The 21978-nt window shown below is 29.5% G+C and overlaps 1 long non-coding RNA gene across 1 annotated transcript; it reads right to left on the bottom strand.

Annotated features, from left to right (window-relative positions):
- Nucleotides 1–13246: 13246 nt before the first annotated feature.
- On the bottom strand, nucleotides 13247–16806 carry LOC119616234. The gene is made up of 2 exons (XR_005232510.1): nucleotides 16615–16806; nucleotides 13247–13476 (listed from the first exon to the last, which is right to left on the bottom strand). It is a non-coding gene; the product is annotated as an uncharacterized LOC119616234 (long non-coding RNA).
- Nucleotides 16807–21978: the final 5172 nt, after the last annotated feature.

The following is a 21978-nucleotide window of genomic DNA, read 5'->3' as shown; positions in this document are numbered from 1 at the left end:
AATTGGACAAAAATGATTTGATTTTAAAAGTTAATATTTTTAATTTGGAGGAGTCCATACTTAAGCCCTCATTAAAGGCGCTTTTCCAAATATTACCCACATGTTCATATTAACATCAAAATAGGATAATAAGTATAATTTAACAACATAGATTAAATAAATGAGAAAATTGTTTCATAAATATCAAAGTTTGTTTATAAGGAAGCATTCCTTTTCGGTATATAAGATTCGGCATGGCCGAATAAAAAATAGTAAAACCAAGTAAGAAGTTATAGTCGGGCGAGGCCGACCATATAATACCCTACACCAATTATAAAAATAAAATGTGATTTAGTACTCATAATAAAGCATTTAAGTTGAATTGTACCGATATACTTTAGCCATTTTTTGTTGAAGAAAATTGTGTACATTTAAGTCATATTTCGAAGAGGGCTTTGTATAGCGGCTAGGGTCAAATGAGGCCCTATCATCAAAAAATGTAGCAGGGTCATGAAGGCTAGTATAGAATTTGGTTTTGCAGCTTTTTGTCGAGATATGAGTGTATTGAACATAATTATGAACTTAAAAGCCCTATTCGGGGAGTGCAGTTGTATGGGGGCTAGGACAAATATTGGACCGATGTTATCCATTTTCAATAGGATTCGTCTCTAGTACAATAGAAGATCATGTGAAAAATTTCAGTACTTTTATTACAAGATTTACAACCCCTTTTCGGGGGTTCAGTTGTATGGGGGCTACGTGAAATAATGGACCTATCATTACAGGAATTTTATAGGGACTTAATCGTTTTATCTTATGAAGTGACAGTTACAGATGAAAGTTCCTATAAATCTTTAGGTCGAAATTTATCGTTATATTAATAATTTTAATTCAGTAATTAACGTTAAGGTAATTTTTTGGAGGGAAAATGGGCTAACACCATGTCGTGGCTTTAAGCTCGATAACAGTCGATGGATATTTAGTCGTATAACATTTGGACCCAAAAACAACAAACATTGATTTTCCACTGCAAATTCCTTATTTTATTATGCTTTTAAAAAATTATAAACATGTCCCAAAGGATTAAATGGTTTTAAAATCTATCCTGTTATTTAATGCACTCGAACTACTGGTAGTTGGTGGAGAAGAGAGCCATAAGATATTTGGAAGTGTGTATTTTGTATTTACTCGTAAAAATCTAAAAGCCATTGTAATTTCTAATGTAAACTGTCAACATTAAAGCAAATGCTCAACATGAATCTCATCACACCATGCGGGCAGCAGGCAACGAAAGCATTGAAAAAATTGTTAATACGATGGCCAGCTGAGAATACAAGAGGATGGTGTCACTCTCATACGCTCACATTCATACTGCATCAAACAGTATCACACTTTTAGGAAGAGTATTTTTGACAGAAGCGGTGAAAATTTAAGATTGATCACCGAACAGAGGATTCTACTGGAACAGCAAACAACAATTGGACAATGTAAACGTGTTAAAACCTAAATAATGTCAAAAAATATTTTAACATTTTATTTTCGAAATGGGTGTTGCTAGTCTTTATTTTTTTCTTATTTTTTTTAACATTTCCATGGAAGGGAAATCCCTGGAGTATGGATGTGTTGAAAATTGCTGTTGAGTATAGATAATTTCATTAAAATTTTACTTCAAAAATAAATAATTTTGTGGAAAAAATTAATAATTTAATATGAAGAATGAATTATTGTGAAAATAATAAATTGAAATTCTTATCAAGGGAACTAATTTTAAAGAGAATGTATTAAGGTAAGAAAAATAGCATTTGCTAAATAAAGTGTTTACTGCGGAATTTTAGATAGCTAAATGAAAATTGGCACATATGAAGCTTCTACTTATCTTTATTAATAAGATATTTAAAGTTACAATAAATACAATAAATAAAGGTCACAAAAATATGTATGTTTTTTACGAATATTCAACTTATTAAGCCTCGTACACGTTTTGAAAATTTCCTACATTTTAGTTAAATTATATTTTTGCATATCATTAGTTCTTATTTGAGCTATAGTGCATCATTACAATGATATTTTCTAAACTTAATATTTTTAACGCCGATACAAATTATGTCACAATTTTTCTTTCAAAGCTAAAGATACACAATTAATTTCTATTACACCCGTTACACAGCTTATCTCTGGCCCATAGTACAATGTCCGCCATCCGAAATTTCCCAAAGGGTTACAGTGGAAATAATCTACAAAACCAGGAAAATATTTCCAATAAATTTCATTGAAATCAGTCTTCGGCTTCAACTGGCTTTGGAGGTCAAAGGTTACAAAAATCATTTTTGTGAATATCTTGTTTAATATGCTTCGTATGCATTTTTATTTTTGTTTTGTTAATGTTATTATAATTTAATTATTATTATAATTATTAGTTGTTTTCGAGCTATAGTGTATTATTTATCCATTGCACTAATATTTTCAAATCTGAATATAGATTGTACTAATAACAAATTTTTCATAATTTTTACGTTATTCATAAGTAATCAAGATATTATTATACACTGTTATACGATTTATCTTCAAATCGCTCTATGACCTATAGTGCAAAGCAGACCTGGGATAAATGCATTAAATATGTTAATGCATTAACTATATCTTCTCCATTAAAAAAAAATTAATGTTAATGCAAGTTTATTGCATTAACATTAACATGGGTGCGTTTAATGCATTAAATTTGCATTAATATTAAATGTTTTTGAATTTAATGCATTAATTTTACATTAACATTAAATATTTTTGAAATTAATGCATTAAATTTGCATTAACATTAAATGTTTTTAAATTTAATGCATTCATTTTACATTAACATTAAATATTTTTGAAATTAATGCATTAATTTTACATTAACATTAAATATTTTTGAATTTAATGCATTAATTTTCCATTAACATCAAATAATAAGTAATAAAATTAGTAACATTAATGTATATAATAATTTATAAAAATAAAAATACAGCGCCAAAGACCTCGATCTAACTAAATTCAAGTAAAATTCAATGTGTTTAAGTCCTTTCTAATTAGTTCTATACTCGATATTACATATCAGAAGAATAGTATCACTTCCCACGTATTCTTTTTTTGTTTATTTTGTCACACTGTGCAATCTTATACAACCTTAAATGTAAATATGTATCATATTTAAAACTCACAAGTTTGAATGGAATATAGGAATTATTAGAAAGGACTTTAATCCCTTAAATATTAATTGTATTTATTTAGATCGAGGTCTTTGGTGCTGTATTTTTATTTATGTTTTTCAATTTTTATATATATTAATGTTAATGCAAATTTAATGCATTAAATTTTACAAATTTAATGTTAATGTAATATTGTTTACATTAAATTAATATTTTTTTAATTTAATGTTAATGCAAAATTAATGGAAATCGCCCAGGTCTGGTGCAAAGTCTGTCTGTCTGTCTGTCTGAATATATGTTGTACTAATGACAAATTTTTCATAATTTTTACGTTATTCATAAGTAGTTAAGATATTCTTATACACTGTTATACGTTTTATCTTCAATTCGCTCTATGAGCCATAGTGCAATGTCATATGATAGTGCCACAGGTCATATTTATGATTAGAATTAGAATAAAATTAGTGGTCACAATCCACATATTTAGAGTAACAGTCCCACCAAATTTTATTAAAATCAGACTTTATCTTTAAATATTTTGTAAAAGTTTTTGAATTTCCAAAAGAGTAAAACACTATGGTATACATTAATATTGGAAACAAATTAAAATCGGTTTTCTATATTTTAGCTATTTCCTGACTTTGTAGATTATGTCCCCTAATTTTTTTTAAATTGTATTCATAATTATGACCTCTGACCCCATCGGAAATTTCGGATAAACAGACATTGCACTATGGTATATGATAAGGAATGTAACAGAAATTAATTATGTATTTTTAGCTAATATTAGAAGGGAAAATTGAGCACTATTCTGTATAAAAGTTAAATACTAAGATTTGAAAATATCATTGCAATAAAAAATGCACCATAGCTCGAAAACAATTTATATTATTACCGCACGCGATATTTATGTTGACTTTTTGTACCTTACTAATAATGGTAAGGAGAAGCTATATGCCAATTTTCATTTACCTATTTAATATTCCGCAACAAAACCCTTATTTTCTTGGGCTATATAGCACGAAAACAACTAATGATTGACAAAAATAAAATTAACTAAAACGTATTAATTATACCCTACACCACTTTAGTGGGGAGGGTATATTAGGTTTGTGCTGATGTTTGTAACATACAAAAATATTCGTCCTATACCCACCTTAAAGTATACCAATCGGCTTAGAATCGTTTTCTGAGTCGAATTAGCTATGTCCATCCGTCCGTTTGGCTGGCTGTCAATGTAAACCTTGTGCGCAAGGTACAGGTCGCAATTTTCAAGATAATTGAATGAAATTTGCTCCCATACAAAGTCCCTTTCAGAAAATTACTTGAATGTCGAAAATTAACTTATATCGCGATTAAAATTAAGCACAAATAAATATTATATAAATATATAAATATTCAAACAATTTATGGGGCTTGGTCCATATTTGCCTCTAGCCCCCATATAAAGCCTCTTTCAGAAATTGTTTAAATGTATCGGAATAAGGTAATATTGAAGATAAATTCTTTATTATAAAAAATAAATCACATTTAATATTTATAACTGGTGTAGGGTATCATATGGTCGGTCACACCCGACTATACTTTCTTACTTGTTTTAATTGTCAACAGATAGCGAGAGTTTTGTAATAAACAGCTTTTTGTAACCTTTGATCAACGATATCTCGCTGATCGTACATGGGATTAATGATGACTTTTAGCCCTTCATCTAAGACCCCAATACCAATAAACATACATACATACATACATTTATATGTATTTAGATCTTACTTAGTACTTATTTTATAAAACAAGTAACAAACAAGTAAGAAATTATAGTCGGGCGAGGCCGATCATATAATACCCTACACCAGTTATAAGAATAAAATATGATTTAGTTATTATAATAAAGCATTTAAGTTGAATTGAAACTTGCTTCAGTTTTTCTGAAATAGGTTTTATATGGGACTTTGGTTAAATATGAACCGATTTTCATAGAATGCATTTATGCTGAATTGCATCGCGACATTAGACTTTTTAAGCAAATTGTGGGCATTGAACTCATATTTTTACGGGGGCTTTGTATAGGGGCTAGGGTCAAATGAGACCCTATCATTATAAAATTCATCAGGGTCATCAAGGCTAGTATAGAACTTGTTTGTGGAGTTTTTTGTCGAGATACGAGTATATTAAACATAATTATGAGCCTAAAAGCCCTATTCGGGGGTTTCAGTTGTATGGGGGCTAGGCGAAATAATGGACTGATGTTAACCATTTTCAATAGGCTTCGTCCCTGGTACAATAGGAAATCATGTGCCAAATTTCATTGAATTATCTTCAAAATTGCGATCTGTAGTTTGATTACAAGGTTTACAAGCCCTATTCGGGGGTTCAGTTGTATGCGGGCTAGGTGAAATAATGGACTGATGTTAACCATTTTCAATAGGCTTCGTCCCTGGTACAATAGAAAATCATGTGCCAAATTTCATTGAATTATCTTCAAAATTGCGACCTGTAGTTTGATTACAAGGTTTACAAGCCCTATTCGGGATTCAGTTGTATGGGGGCTAGGTGAAATAATGGACTGTTGTTAACTATTTTCAATAGGTTTAGTCCCTGGTACAATAGAAAATCATGTGCCAAATTTCATTGAATTATCTTCAGAATTGCGACCTGTAGTTTGATTACAAGGTTTACATGGACGGGACAGAAAATGATTCTGAGCCGATTGGTGTACTTTAAGGTGAGTATAGGACCAATATTATTGTGCGTTACAAACATCAGCACAAACCCAATATACCCTCCCCACTAAAGTGTACAAATAATAAGCAACAAAATATTTTTCTTTACTGATTCAAAATGTGTCTATTTACAAAAAACTTTATTTAATAATAATACATATACATATTATTAAAATAATATTTATTAATTCATCATAATAATTTGTTAAAACTGAAATCTATTTTAGAATTGAAAATCTTAATATTTTTCATTTACTCCCTTAGCTAATTTGGATTAATTTGCGTTTAAAATATAAAAGAAAAATGTTTGATATAAATTTTACTTTCAATAAAATTCGACCTTGACTAATCTGTAGACACTGACCATTTAAATACTTTTCATAAAAATAATTTTAATCATTAAATTTATTACGTTTTTATTACAGGAAATTTGTAGTTTGTGTTAACAAGAGTAATAAAATGCTTTATGAGGGCATCATCTTGTTAACGGGCTACCAAATACAGCTACTTGAAAGTCAAATTACCGACTTTACGATTAATCAAAAGTAGAATATAGTACGTATATAAAAAATAGGCTCAATAATTAATATGGTGAGTGTTACTAGGTATGAGGTGTTTTAAGATGAAGTGATAGATCTTTAAAACTTTTTTAGTATTTTTTAGTAAAAGATAATAAAAATTTAACTTGAACTTAAATCTGGTACTTAACATTTTTAAAGATATGTTTTTTTTAAATGCTAACATAAGGGACCAATACTAGCGTTGTCACTCACAGTTTATTTCTCTAACCAAAATTTTAATAAAAACTACAAAATGTTAATTCGTATTTTTTACTGTTAATAAGGATTCTTCTATATCGATTTTGTTTGTTTTATTATTTAGTGCCTAAAACTTACTTCTTTCAAATGTTAGCCCAAAATTTTTGACTGCCAAAGGGCAATGTCTGCTAGGCAAAGAAATCCATTGAAACCAACACTTATATTCCCCCAAATCCAAATACGAATTAGGAAGTACCAGGCTTGGGGAAATGATTACACAAAGTAATTCATTTCATGGTCAATTACAATTACTTGTAATGTACAATTGAGCAATAACCAATTACAATTGATGGTAATTGTTATTGAAATTTTGCCAGTGACAATTACTTGTAATTGAAGTTTACCCATTACAATTACTTGTAATTGAACACAAATCAAGAATAACTATCCTAATTCAAATATGCCGACTGTATTTTATTTATAAAATAAAGCTTTCAAAATATGAAGTAGAAAAATCAAGATTTTTGCATGTAATAGTTTTACAGTGGTGTAGAAGTTCTCATATTTGGAGGAGCTACGATAGTACTTAGTGTGAACATAATTGCGTTGTATGTACTCATGGATAAAATTTAAAAATGATTGCATCGATTTGTTAGCGCATATTTTTTTTTTAGTTTGAAAACACAAAAAATAAATTTGTCTCATTAAAGTCAATAGTTTTTTATTCGATAAAGCTTAATGTGGAAGAATCATAGGCATAGACATTGGCTTTATAAAAGTGTAATTAGACCAATTCTTCTTTTAACAAAAGGTATAATACATAGTACATGCTGTTTGAGTATAAGAGGTGCCATGATTACTACGTCAACCAATGCCATGGAAACGTTGCTAGATATTCCATCCATTGAAACATATATGTGATATCAGGCGGCACCTACAGCTGAACGTCATCAATGTATACTGGACACATTGGAAGGTTATACACAATCATCGGACGTGTCTGATCGCATACCAGACACAGAATATGCCGGAAACTTTGAAACACTGATCCTAGACAGAATGTCTTGGTCGAGCGGAACAGTAGAAAATATACCCATATGAATCCGTTGCTACATGGATGGCTCTAAATTGGATGACAGAGTGGGTCTGGGGGGCGCCCTCTGGGCTTAACATATTTACTGATAGCCAGAGGGCAATTACGGCGATATCGGATGATGAATTTAAATCTAAGACCGTATTGGATTGTAAAAAGCTCTAACCCAATACTCTCCCAGAAGTAAAGTTTACGTCATATGGGTACCAGGTTACTCAGGAGTAGTCGGCAACTAAAGAGTAAATGAAATAGCTTTAAAGGGAAGGGGGCTCGAAGTAGTTAATGTAACGAACGAAAAACCATTAAATTAAAAATACATATGGATGGGAAAACCCATAAGGGCTCTTGGAACAATGAAAAGGTGGCTAAAACCACAAAATGGGCAAGTCTGCGGATTTTACTGAAATTAGATTAAAATATCTTGGGAGTTATATTATTCTAACATTCCTCACGAACACTGATTGCAATATTCTCAGGAATTACGTCCAGGAAACTGAGTTTCTGAACATCGGACAATAATACATTCAGTAAATACTATATAAGGGTTTTGTTTTTACCAACAAACATTTTCCATGAAAAAGAGCACACAACAGGAACGATAGTGGCCTAGCTGTATTTCTTCGGATTTGATGTACATAGATACATACAGACATACATACATATGTACATTAGGGTGTCCCGTGGACCACTTTTTAGGATGAATACCTCTAAAACGATGTGTTTCAATGTACTAAATACGTGAAAAATAAAAAACCATTTTTTTTGGAAAGGTCCCCAGTTATCTACCTAATTTTGAGCTTATCACGGGAAAAATAATTAAAATTTTTGTTAGTGTATTTCTGGTACGCAAAACGACTTTCATTGTATTATAAAGGCCATATAAATTTAAAAAAATTCTACTAACTATTTTTTAAATATTTTTCTGTATGAGCTAAAAATTACGACAATTTTAACACCCATTTCGATTAAAACCGAAAATAATAGTCCTCTCCAGCCCACTAAAAATCATTTTGAGGACCAAAAATATTCTACTAAAATTTTAATATTATTTTTACTGAAATTATCTCAAAATTACGGAAGTTTTGAACCCATTTCGAAAAAATTGAAAATATTTTATTTTATTTTTCAAAAATTATACTGAGGTCAGGATTTTCAATCGCTAGTAGGGAACTGAGACCCATTCCAAAAAAATATTTTTTATTTCTATCGTGTTTAGTACATGAATACGCATCGATTGAGTGGTATTCCTACATGAAATTCTTAAAAAGGCTGTTCCTCGGGACACTCTAATGTTCATCTCCCTATCAACCAAATCTAACCTATGCCAATTTATTTTTATGCACCTTATAATGCACCAAAAGTCGTTTTGTGTACCAGGAATAGTCTATAAAAAATTTTAATTATTTTTCTCGCTATAAGCTCTAAGTTACTGAATTGTAATTATTTTCCTCGCTCTAAATTACTGAATTTTTGAGACCCATTTCGAAAAGATTGCAGATCATTCTTTTAAACATATTGTGTACTGAGACCAAAATTTTCAATAGCTGGTTTTTTATTTTTCACGTGTTCAGTACATTAATACTTCTCGTTTGAGAGGTATTCCCAGAAAAATATGGTCCACGGGACATCCTATTATACACGTATCTTTTGAGAAAATATTTATATTACACAAATTCCAATCAAACAATTTTACATACAAACATAGTAAAATATATAAAAATAACTAAAAAATATGTACTTTCAATCAAAAATCCAAAAATTTTAATTCATTATTAAAAAATTCAACCACCATTCACAGATTCCATTAAAATTGCCAATGAAAAACTTAGTTAATTAAGCTAATTAAACATCTCAAGATCAATGAAATATTTGAACGACTTTCCCATTCCCAATCTTTGTTCTAAATAAAATCGACAATTTAACCAATTATTGTTGTTGGTCCTTGATATCAAGTTCAAATATAAGGTAATTTTTTGTTTCTGTTATTTGTTCGTAATCTTGTGAAATTAATTTAATTGTAACAAATAAAAGTGTTCAAGTAAAATCATTTTACGCACTTGTTAAGTTGTATTGAAGGTGAAAAAGAAATAGTAGCATGTCTGTCCATCAGTCTTTATGTCTCTTAACCCTTTCACACAATGTACTTCATTTACTTACCCGCATACATAAGTATGAATGTAGGTTTATTAGGGTATAACTTTTTTTTAAATTTTTGTAAATTTCAGATGATCCTATCCATTCCACATGGAGTATAAAAAGTACGTAGACAAAGTATGTCTTCAAATTTAATTCGAAATTTTTGATGTAAACAAGTATTATCGTTTTAAGCGGAGGAAGAGCAAGTATAGGGGGTAAGGTTTATCCCTCTTTCAAATTTACCGCAGAAGGTTTTTGCAAGAAAATGACCTATGAAAAAGGTTTTCGTTATAAGAACACTACTGGCTACCACGTAGTGATAGGGCTTTATTTTGGTTATTACCCTAATGTACATACGTATGTATGCATGTACTATGTATGTATGTACAAAGTAGTTACAAGTCAAGCAGACAGTTAACCAATAAACACAGCAGCCAAGAAAAATGTTAAAAATAAATCATTTATGTTGTACCAGTTTGTATACATAGTTTCGAATTAAGCTTTAAAAATGATTTCATTAAATTGAATTGTTAAAAATAGACTTTTTTGAAGCTTATTGTGACTCTCTAAAAAAATATTAAAAAACCCTCAAAGCTAATAAAAAAAAAAAATAAAGTAGTAAAAAAATTTTTAAAAAATAAAACTAAAACATTCAGTCAATTCTTCAAAACTAAATTGTATTATACAGACATTTAAACATTTAAAGAATGCATTTGCGTAGATTTTTTTCACACCAAACATTTTACATTTTTGTTTATTATAGCAGTAATATATTATCACATATTTTTATATGGAAGTACCTTCTCTAGTTAATTTTTTAATTGGTTTAATAATCCATTTACAGTGATTCCCACTAGTCTGTATCGGCATATCAAAATTTCATTTGTATTGGAGTTTCCAATCGTACCGCTTCGGTTGTAAATTTACAAAATCCATTTATTGACGGAAGCAAAATCTAAAAAAAATAACAAGTTAGAGTGCTATATTCGGCTATGCCGAATCTCCACCAGCAAGCTCTTTTTTATTAACTATCTAGTTTTTAGATAACTACGCATAAGTTTAGTTTCCGTGGTGAGGGAACTATCATTTAGTAATTTTATTAGGCGTATGTGGAACTTATATTGATTACGTCGAAAAAATTATATTAAGTGATATGGATATGGACTTTTTACGGGTGTTATGGCCTATTATGCATACCAACAAATTTAGGAGAATGATTAGTATATTCACAAACCATGTTCATGTCGTGTTTTACTCCGACGTCAAATATTTTAGCAGAATGATTTATATATACACAGAACATGCTCATGTTCACAAAACATATTCAAGTTGATTTTGTCCCAATAGCTTATTAGTTAATGAAATATGTGGGTTTAAGTGATTTTCGGAAGTTAAACTTATATGGGAGCTATGGCCAATTACGAGCCTATCCAGAAAAAAATGTAAAACATTTTACATTACAATAAAATTACAAATTATATTCGAACCTAATTTAACGAGCAGGGTGACGATGACCATACGCCCGTTGTAGTGTAGCAGACCAGGATCTCTGGTGGGAATCGAACCCACAACCCCCAGACTGACAGGCTAGCACAGTACCAACTAGCCTACCGGGTACCCATACACAAAACCTATTCTTGCCAATTGTAGACTGATTGGAAACAAATTTCGCTGAATGATTTATATAAATATATACAAAACATATTCGGAGTTTTACCCCAATAGATCTATTAGTTAATGAAATATGAGCGTTTAAGTGATTTTCGGAATAGGACCTTATATGGAAGCTATGGCCAATTATGGACCGATTCGGAAAAAAATTTCGTAGAGTTATTGATACATATTCATGTCGAATTTTATCCCGATAGCTTTATTTATCAATGAAATATATGCGTTAAAGTGATTTTTGGAGGTGGACCTTATATGGAAGCTATGACTAATTGTGGGCCAATACAGATCTACGTCGGTAATGTGATTTAAGTTTATATTGGTGGTGGAGGGTATAAACAAGTCGAGAACGAGAGACTGATTTGAACTAAGACTGATTACATCAGTACAACCTCCGCACGATGATACCCAAATTACGAAATTTTTTAGACCCATTTCGAAAAGATTTCAGAAGCTTTTGTAATTTACATTGCAGCCAATATTGTTCTAATAACGAAAACCTTCCGCGGAAAATCGATTTTCTAAAACCATTCAGTGGAGCACAAACCTTTAGCAAAGTATAATTTGTTTAATCTTTGGGTTTGTTGGTCCTTATGATTATAACGTTTAAAAAATTACAATAATATTGAACAGAAATATATTTTATGTGAAATGAAATGCGACAATAGATATTACGAGTGCCGCCCCATAACTGATATCAGCGCCTTATATGGTCTCATTTAAGATTGGTGATGATTGCTTTAAAATATTTGCAAAATTAGTTTGTAATGCATGTAGTATTTATAGTCTTTATATGACCCAAATATGACCCAATAGAAAATTTTGAAACCAATTTTGGACTTTAGCATCCCTTTAAAAAAATTTTACATTGGGAATCTCTGACCAATAACATTTTGAGTCTAGGCAATGTAGACACAAATATTTTTTCACACAAAAGAAAAGTTTAGAGACGTGGACAATAAACGGTAATATTTTTTGGAAACACTGTTATTGTTAATGTTTTAAAAAATTAAATAGTTTTTTTTTCGTTTCATTATTTTATTAACCACAAATAGTTTCACGATTGTGCGCAAATGATTTAGACGAAGGTCAATTAAAACAGACGGGGAGTAACATGCTAAAGTCCAGACGAGAAAGACAGACACTTAAACGGAATAATGTGTAGCAGCAGTTGATCACAATAATATGTAGTAAAAAAAACACTTAAAAATGGAAACAAAAATACCGAAAATATAATTTATATGTTGTTTAGTTGATATTGCAACCTAATTAAAATTACGTGTCTAAAACACTCAGATACAGATATGCGAAATATCAATAGATCATACATACAAACATTTATCACTCCTCCTTAATGTTGTACAAAAGTTTTGAATGGTTCGCATGTATGTGAAATTAAATAGTACCGTTTCAGTGTTTTGTCCATACAATTTTTACGTTTAAGTCTTTTGAAACAATTCACCAAACTGAATTGTTTAATTTATCATAAATATTTTAATTAAATTTAAACGTGATTAATTTATATTCAGAGCAAAAACATGAAATCTAACTAAATTATGCGGAAGTCTTTGCACAATTGTAGTGTTAAAAATTCAAAAAACTATTTTAAAACATTCCATAACAACAAGAGAATGCTCACTTAAAGATGTCGACTAAAAGAATTTCATATTAAGTAGATACCCTACATTCGTTTAGAAAAACACACAACACTTTGCTGCTGGGCCAGCAAACATTTTTTACGCCTATTGCAATTTTTTATTCATTTAACCTAAACTATCAACAACATTTAAAATTTTGTTTAATGATCGAAACATCGTTTGAAGTATCCCAGCATCGTTGGGCGATTCAGTGTTGAGCATTGAGTATCCCTTTAGAGTTTCATGTATCACCTTTGCTTATCACACGGGGACATCTGGAGATTGCTGGAACTTGAGAATCATCTGAAAGAAGAAAAGTGATTTTGTTAATTTAAAATACATTTACATGAAAATTCCATAAAAGTTAACACAAAACATTGGTTTTTAATATACAGCTATCCCTCGATTTACACGATATATACATATGTACGTATCTACACAAAATTGTGTAATCGAATTCGAAAAATTATGTGGAAGTATCATTGTTTTAATATTATAAAGGAAATAAAATATTTAACAACAACAGTTTATGTACTGATTAAACGTAAAAAAATGTTTTATAAAAACTTTAAATTTCATAGAATTTTAAGGTCTAAACAGTTTTAATGAGTTAAATCTCATAAAAATCTGTATACAGAAAAAGAGAATCGTCTAAGTATGATTATATTGATATCAAGTACATAACACATGATCCAAGTACAGATCCGTTAAATATTGAAAACATAATTTAAGCCTTTTTAGGATCAAAGCGATCTTACAATTTACTTACTTTTGAGAATTTTCGGTTTCATTTAAGCTCGAATGCATACTTGATTTGCAATAAAAATAATATTAAATTAAGAATGTAAAATATTGAATTAATCCCAAATATACTTGATTTGAGCTTCATTCTTGATTTCAGAACATTTCAGCAAAAAATAACAAAAAATATTTAAAATAATAATAAATACACATTATTATTTAAACATAATTAGAATTATATGTTAGGATGAGATTTTGACATTCAGTTAAAGAATTTTTGCTATCGATTAGTTTAACAGTTGAGAAAAAATAAAGTTAAATTTAGTATGCCATTTTTCCTTCTGTACTACATACTATGTATAGTAGTTTTACTGCGAAGTAGTATAAAACATGCAAATAGTGTTATTTATATACATATGTAGAGAGTTATTTAATTCTTTTATTCCCCGATATTGTGTTAAGCTTTGTAGAAGTTAAATGTGATCAGAATTGTTTTTTGATCAAATAATTCCGTAATATTTGTTCTAATTCAATGACTTTAATTACTAAAATGAGACGTGTAAATCAAGATTTAAACGAAGTAAAATCGTTTACTCGTTTCGGTTTTTGGGGTTAATCGGCAATTTTTTAGACATTTTTCCGACATTTATTAAATTATTATTTTTTCTGTCTACATTCATAACAATTTATTAAAGGTTTATAAGTCAATAAGTTCATACAAAATTTATTTTATAAAATTTTCATAAATTTTTATGAATAAGGCAGTAAGCAATTAAGTCTTATAAATTAAACAATAATTTTTCTCTTAGTGGTAAATAAACTCTAAGAAGTTTTGATAGATTTTGAGTTCCTATAATTTTGACTAATATGCCTCACTAGCTTTTCTAATTTTGTCCTTGACTGGCGCATCTAACTCTCTATGGATGTTCCTATATTTATACCCAAGATCAAAAAATATGGTGGGTATATTGTTTTTGTCATTCCGTTCGTAACCCATCGAAATATTGGTCATAGACCCACAAAAGCATATATATATTCTGGGTTCTTATTAAATTCTAAGACGATCTAGCCATGTCCGTCGGTCTGTCAGTTGAAAAGACGATAGAGTCCGAACGGAAAGAGCTAAAGAGTAAAAAAAAGGGTGGTATTGAAAATGGGCAATATCGGTCCACGTTTTCGCATAGTCCCCGAAAAACAGCTTTAACAGTCATAACTGCTTTAATAATAACTGTACAGCAACGAAATTCGGCATAAATAAGTTTCAAATGCGTTAAAATCTCCCAAAAATCCATCAAAATTTATGAGAATCGGTCCATAATTGATCCCCATGTAGGAATACTTCTCAATCGATGCGTATTAATGTACTGAACACGAGTAAAATAAATAACATATTTTGGAATGGTCCCCAGTGGAATTGATAATCCATATAAGGTTCCTTAAAAAAAAAATGTTTCCATTGGTCATAACTGACTTAAAAATTCTAGTATAGTGACGAAATTCGACCCCGACAAACTTTACAGAAATAAAAATCTTTCTACAAAATTTTATTAGAATCGGTCTATAACTCACCCTAGATATAGGCTTCCACTCAAAAAATGTTTTTATTGATCATAACAGAATTTCAAATACCTGTATAACTATGATATAAAACATAAATAAATTTGATAGGAAAAAAGATCTTTATAAGATGCCCTATATAAGGTCTACATCAGAAAATTACTTTGACGCTCATAATTGGCTTAATAGTACCAGTATAGTGACGAAACTCAACACAAATAAGTTCAATAGGAATAAAAAAAGTTCTACCAAATTTTATTAGAAAAGATCTATAACTGACCGTATCCCCCATTAGAAAGTTAGTTTAAGGCTCATAACTAGATTCATTATACCAGTATAGCGATGAAATTCGACAGAAATAAGTTTTATTGCAATACAGATTTTTCTGTCAAATTTGATAATGATCAATTCACAATGGATACTACCGCCCATATAAGACCCCCTTCAGAAAATTACTTTATGGATCATAACTGGTTTGAAAAGTAAAGGGATAAAATTCGACAAACAAGTGTTAAAATTCAGGGGTTCTCATATACCAATTCCATTCCATTAATTTTACTGGTATGTGTAAAAAGGTCACATTTTTTTTAAAAAATTTTTCATTTTCATCATGCTCTACCTACTTTGGTTGCATAAATATTTTTATTAAAAAAATAGAAAACTGGGCTATAAAAGTTAGTCAATGTAAAAAATTTATTTGTTTATAAACAAATTTGTTTTTTTCTCGACACCAATCATTATGTAAATATAATCAGCACTTGATTTGTAATTTTATTTTTTACAAAACACAATATTGCAGAAGTAGATTTTAAAGTTTGATTTGTCCAATTTCTTTTAACATTCAAACCTATCAAATATTTGACGAATAAGACGTAACCACTATTTTTTTTGATCGTACATGATTTTTGTAATTGCAAATAATATCGAAATAAATAAAAATAACATTCTAAAGTAATATATTCAAAGATATATTAAATTTGTGTAAATAAAAATTCATTTAAACGAAATGTAAAATTAAGATTTTTTAGGGATCACGTCTTTTTCATCAAATATTTGATAGGTGTGAACCTGTCTAATACTAGACACTTTTTATAGGATTTGATAGTAATCAACTATTTTTTAAACTTAAAATCAAAATAATACCTTATTCTGATCCAGACAGACAAAAAACTTATATTTGTATATTTAATCCATAATCTGTTCACTGTTGTTTTTCTGTCACAAAGCTGGAAGAATTGATAATTCATTCGATGATCCTTTGGTAATTTTGTAAATGATAATGATAATGATGAAGATAATGGTGAGGATAATGTTGACGTTGGGAATATCAGAAAAACGTAACGCGAACAAATGTCCGGTAAATAACGAAAAAATAAATCTCCAAACAAAAAACTCTGAACGGTCTCAACACAAAACACTGAATGATGAATCAGGAGATGACAACCCATATTTATACACAAGCTCAAAGGAGTAGAAACTAAAGAAAAACAAAAACAATCCAGCAACACATACTAGAATTGAGTAAAAATTGCAATCACTACATATTTGCATTTAGCATGGAGTACATTTTGCCACAACTTTCTTGCATTCAACTGGGCAAGTTGAAGGAACAAAACAAAAGAAATCTGTAAGAATCTCAAGAAAAAAGTTTAGGGATTGCAGTGGTGGATGGCTGGCTGGCTGATAATTGATAGTACAAGTTTTAGACTGAAGAATGTGAAAAGACAGAAGATACTTACAAACACTCAGATTCTCGTACAAACCAAAAAAAAAAAATAAAAATGAGAAAAAAGAAGGGTTCGTCTCACTGTGATTGCATTGTTGTGATCCTTTAATTTAAACATATAACTGAAGGCACAAGGGAGTGTCATTGAATGTTTGTTGTTGAACACTTTTATTTGTTCCCTGCTTCATTCAGTGTTTTGCTTTCCATCATTTCGAATGATGCACTCAAAAAGGTCAGCAACTTGTATTTACACTACTTGGTTAAAAACAATGCGAAACAAACCAACCAACCATCCATCCATCGATCCTTGATCTATGTTGTATATGGAAAGAGTTGCTAAACTTTATTTAAAATAATAATAATAACAGAATAGAATCAGAAGAACAAAGCCAAAAAGAACATTTTTTCATTATCTTGCAACTATTTAAGTATTTTACTTTCGACATTGCACCAGGTGTACCGACAGACAGTCGGTTGAGAGTATATTTTTGAATTTTAACTATTTGAAGCATTTTGGGGTAACTAGACGAAAGAGTAATGAACTGCCAGAGATGCTGGCTGTGATTCCATGTAATGACCTTGAACACACTTGTAATTTTATCCAGCAGACAGACTTCGACTTTTCAGTCGCAGTTGTTCTTAAGTTCCCTGTATGCCACATCCTTTGTAAACAAGAATAGAGAACGAATCTTGTAAATTTATTGGCAACAGCTGGTTTTTCGCTTACAATGTTGTTAAATTGTTTTCTGTTGTGATGTGATTTAATGTTGATTTTTGTTTTCATATTTATTCTCTTTTTATTTATTTATTTATTTATTTTTTTTTTGTTGACCAATTTCTAAATGTTCTTTCTCATTAATTTTATTTTGTTTTCAAGAACTAAACTCATATAAGCTTAATTATTTTAAGAAATTTTCCAAAATATCTTTTCGTTTGTATGTGCGATTATTATTTGAGTGTTTTGAAATTTTATTTACGAGAATTTATGCATTCAATAGGCTTGTGTGAGTAAAATAATCAGGCCAGACACAATTCAAGTATTAAACAAAAGCAACAACAATTAAGGAAGTAAAATATCACTTTCTGGTCATTGCACTCTATTTAATTGAAGATCTTCTTTAATGCACAGTGGTATTATTAAAAGAACTAAGGAAAATTTTTATTTCGTGAATCGATCTTCTTTGCATATAAAATATAGCATGGTTGCCAGTTTGTTCTGTTAGATGGTAGATTTCGCCTTTTTATACCCATCATCCAAAAAGGTAAAGAAGGGGACGTTTGTAAAACATCAACGATGCGTTTTAATATACTAAATACGAGAAAAATTAAAACCAATTTTTTGGAAAAGATTCTCAGTTCCCTAACAGCGATTGAAAATCTTGATCTCAGTACAATATGTTCAAAAAAATTTTCTGTAATATTTTCGAATTGGGTGTCAAAAATTCCGTAATTTTGAGTCTAGCCAAAAATCTTCAAATTTTGGTAATGAGTAATCTAGATAATGTAGTTATTTGATTGTTTTGAATGGAATTTGTAGCCAAAGTTTGTGGTACGAATCATGGTTGATATCAGTATTATTTGAAAAAACGACGACTTATACTTTCATGTAAAAACTATTACAAAAAGTATTATAAAATAACTTGTTAATGGAGCACTGAGTAAGCGGAAAGACTAATAAATACAAAAAATAACTGTAGAGCCAGGTTTAAGCCCGGGAAAGTCGGGTAAGCACATTTGTAACCAGTTGTTTTTTGAACTTCGTCGAACAAAAATAATTAGTTATTCACCCCAAAAGTAAGTACTTCCAAATTACTCCAATATTACTTGCCTGCTTACCGGGTAAGTAAAGTTTTTCCTGAGGGCTTATCGCTGGAAAAATAATTATAATTTTTGTAAGTGTATTTCTGGTTCAGAAAAAGACTTTTATAAGTATATAACTTACTAAAATTGGGAGGGTATATTGGGTTTGTACTGATCTTTGTAAAGCACAATGAAATTTGGTACATGATCTTCTATTGTACCAGAGACGAAGCCTGTTGAAAATGGTTCCTTTATCTCACCTATCCCCCATACTACAGAAAACCCGAATCGGACTCTTAAGTTCATAATTATGTTTAATATACTCGTATCTCGATAAAAAACTGCAAAACCATTTTCTATACTAGCCTTGATGACCCTGATGAATTCTATAATTATAGGGCCTCATTTGACCCTAGCCCCAATACAAAGCCCCCTTCAAAATATGACTTATGTAAATGTTAACAAATATATCTGAGACAAGATACAATTCAACTTAAATACTTTATAGTCGGCCTCGCAAATTTTCTTTCAAATATTACCTAAAAATACATAATTAATTTCTGTTATATCACTTAACACAGCATCATTCTCTGGCCCTTAGGGCAATGTCCATTTATCCGAAATTTTCGAAGAAATCGCAGTGGATTGTGACCACCAATTTTTTTCTAATTCTAATCATAAATATCACCTGAGATACAATCCGAAATTATGGATAGACAGACATTGCACAATGGGTCATAGAGCGATTTTGATATAAAACGTATAACAGTGTACATATATAACGTAAAAATTATGACAAGTTAGTTATTGGTACATTCTATATTAATTCCCAGATTGATAATTTTTTTGTCCAATTTTCCTGGGGTAATAAAAATATCGAGAAAAATGATTTTAAAGTTTTGAAAAATTCTAAAATTATATGGAAATTTTCAATTTTACAAAGATAATAATTATAATTAAAGCAAAACTCTACTTTATACTACACAAACTCAAATAACACAGGCCAACGTTGAAAAAAACTTTTTAAATAATTTTCACTATTATTGGGTGTACTGATTTCGAATTAAAAAAGTCGTTTCAGCCACAAATTTTCAACATATTCTGGCTGTATACTTGAGTCCCAAATATAAAATTCTGTAATTTTACAGAAGTTGCGAATAGCGTTCGTCTCTGCCTCTAGAAATGCGTTCTGGAAAAATTTTGCGCAATAGAACCACGTTAACTGATGGGGGAAAACGAGTTTTAAAAAAATTTTAACACTCAATTTATATTTTTTGATTTCAGCAGCAAATATTTACTATATGAATGCAATTGTCGTTCCAATAAGATATGAAACACAACTCGGTTAAACATTTTTTAATGTTATTACAAATTCCTCCAATCATTTAGTATCACATAACACTTAAAGGAGAAATATTTAAATTTTTTTTTAAAATTAGGGAAATTTTCTTAAAAAACATGTCATTGCATTAAATATATTCGTATTAACTTAAATGTGAGTTTTTATCCTCATTAGATAGAGTAAAGGGCCCTTCAGACGATCACACATTACGTACGACAAGTCTAATGAAAAAGTAAAATAAAATTCCATCCGTATGACAAAAAAGAATATAAAAGTCGTATGATTTATTTTTTTTGTGTTTACACTATTGGTATAAAACAATAACAAAGTAAGATGGAAACAGTTGTTTCACTTTTTTTGTATGTGTTTATATAAAAATACATCCCTGATCTAATGCGACTTGCTTTTTTTTTATCATTTAAAGAAATGAAGAGAGCCATACGACTGTCAAATTTTCCATCCGTATTTTCTCTCAATGTGTGATGATTTCGTTACATATTGCGTTTAGACGATCCCATTCGATCTCTTTTACACAAAATTTTGACAGTTCATATTATTTGTGTGAAAATCTCCATGTGACTTATGTACAATAAAAAAGGGTATAAAATAGTAAAGAAATTAGGTCGATATCTCTCACATATTAGCGGTACCTGCGATTTCAATTTTGAGGATTTTGGAGAAAACAATTTTTGTTAAATATTTTGGAAAACAGGATTTGTTCTTTATTACTATGCATTTGATGTAAAATTTTTCAGTGAAATATTATTTTGTTTTCAACCGAAATATATAATTAAAACCTGTAGTTATGATGACATCGATAAAATTTAAATTAACCCTCAAATGTAAATATATTTTTATAATTATATAAAATGTCTGTAATATTTGAACAAAATATTCGTTGCCATTCTGCGAGAAAATGGTCTATCTATCTATCTATCTATCTATCTATCTATCTATCTATCTATCTATCTATCTATCTATCTATCTATCTATCTATCTATCTATCTATCTATCTATCTATCTATCTATCTATCTATCTATCTATCTATCTATCTATCTATCTATCTATCTATCTATCTATCTATCTATCTATCTATCTATCTATCTATCTATCTATCTATCTATCTATCTATCTATCTATCTATCTATCTATCTATCTATCTATCTATCTATCTATCTATCTATCTATCTATCTATCTATCTATCTATCTATCTATCTATCTATCTATCTATCTATCTATCTATCTATCTATCTATCTATCTATCTATCTATCTATCTATCTATCTATCTATCTATCTATCTATCTATCTATCTATCTATCTATCTATCTATCTATCTATCTATCTATCTATCTATCTATCTATCTATCTATCTATCTATCTATCTATCTATCTATCTATCTATCTATCTATCTATCTATCTATCTATCTATCTATCTATCTATCTATCTATCTATCTATCTATCTATCTATCTATCTATCTATCTATCTATCTATCTATCTATCTATCTATCTATCTATCTATCTATCTATCTATCTATCTATCTATCTATCTATCTATCTATCTATCTATCTATCTATCTATCTATCTATCTATCTATCTATCTATCTATCTATCTATCTATCTATCTATCTATCT

The sequence above is a fragment of the Lucilia sericata genome, unplaced genomic scaffold (genome assembly GCF_015586225.1).
Source record: "Lucilia sericata isolate MDLA Ls3-8-SP2 unplaced genomic scaffold, ASM1558622v1 Contig000062F_arrow, whole genome shotgun sequence".
In the NCBI taxonomy this organism is placed as follows: Eukaryota; Metazoa; Arthropoda; class Insecta; order Diptera; family Calliphoridae; genus Lucilia; species Lucilia sericata.
The sequence above is the reverse complement of the archived record's forward strand: the minus strand, read 5'-3'. Positions and strand labels throughout refer to the sequence as shown.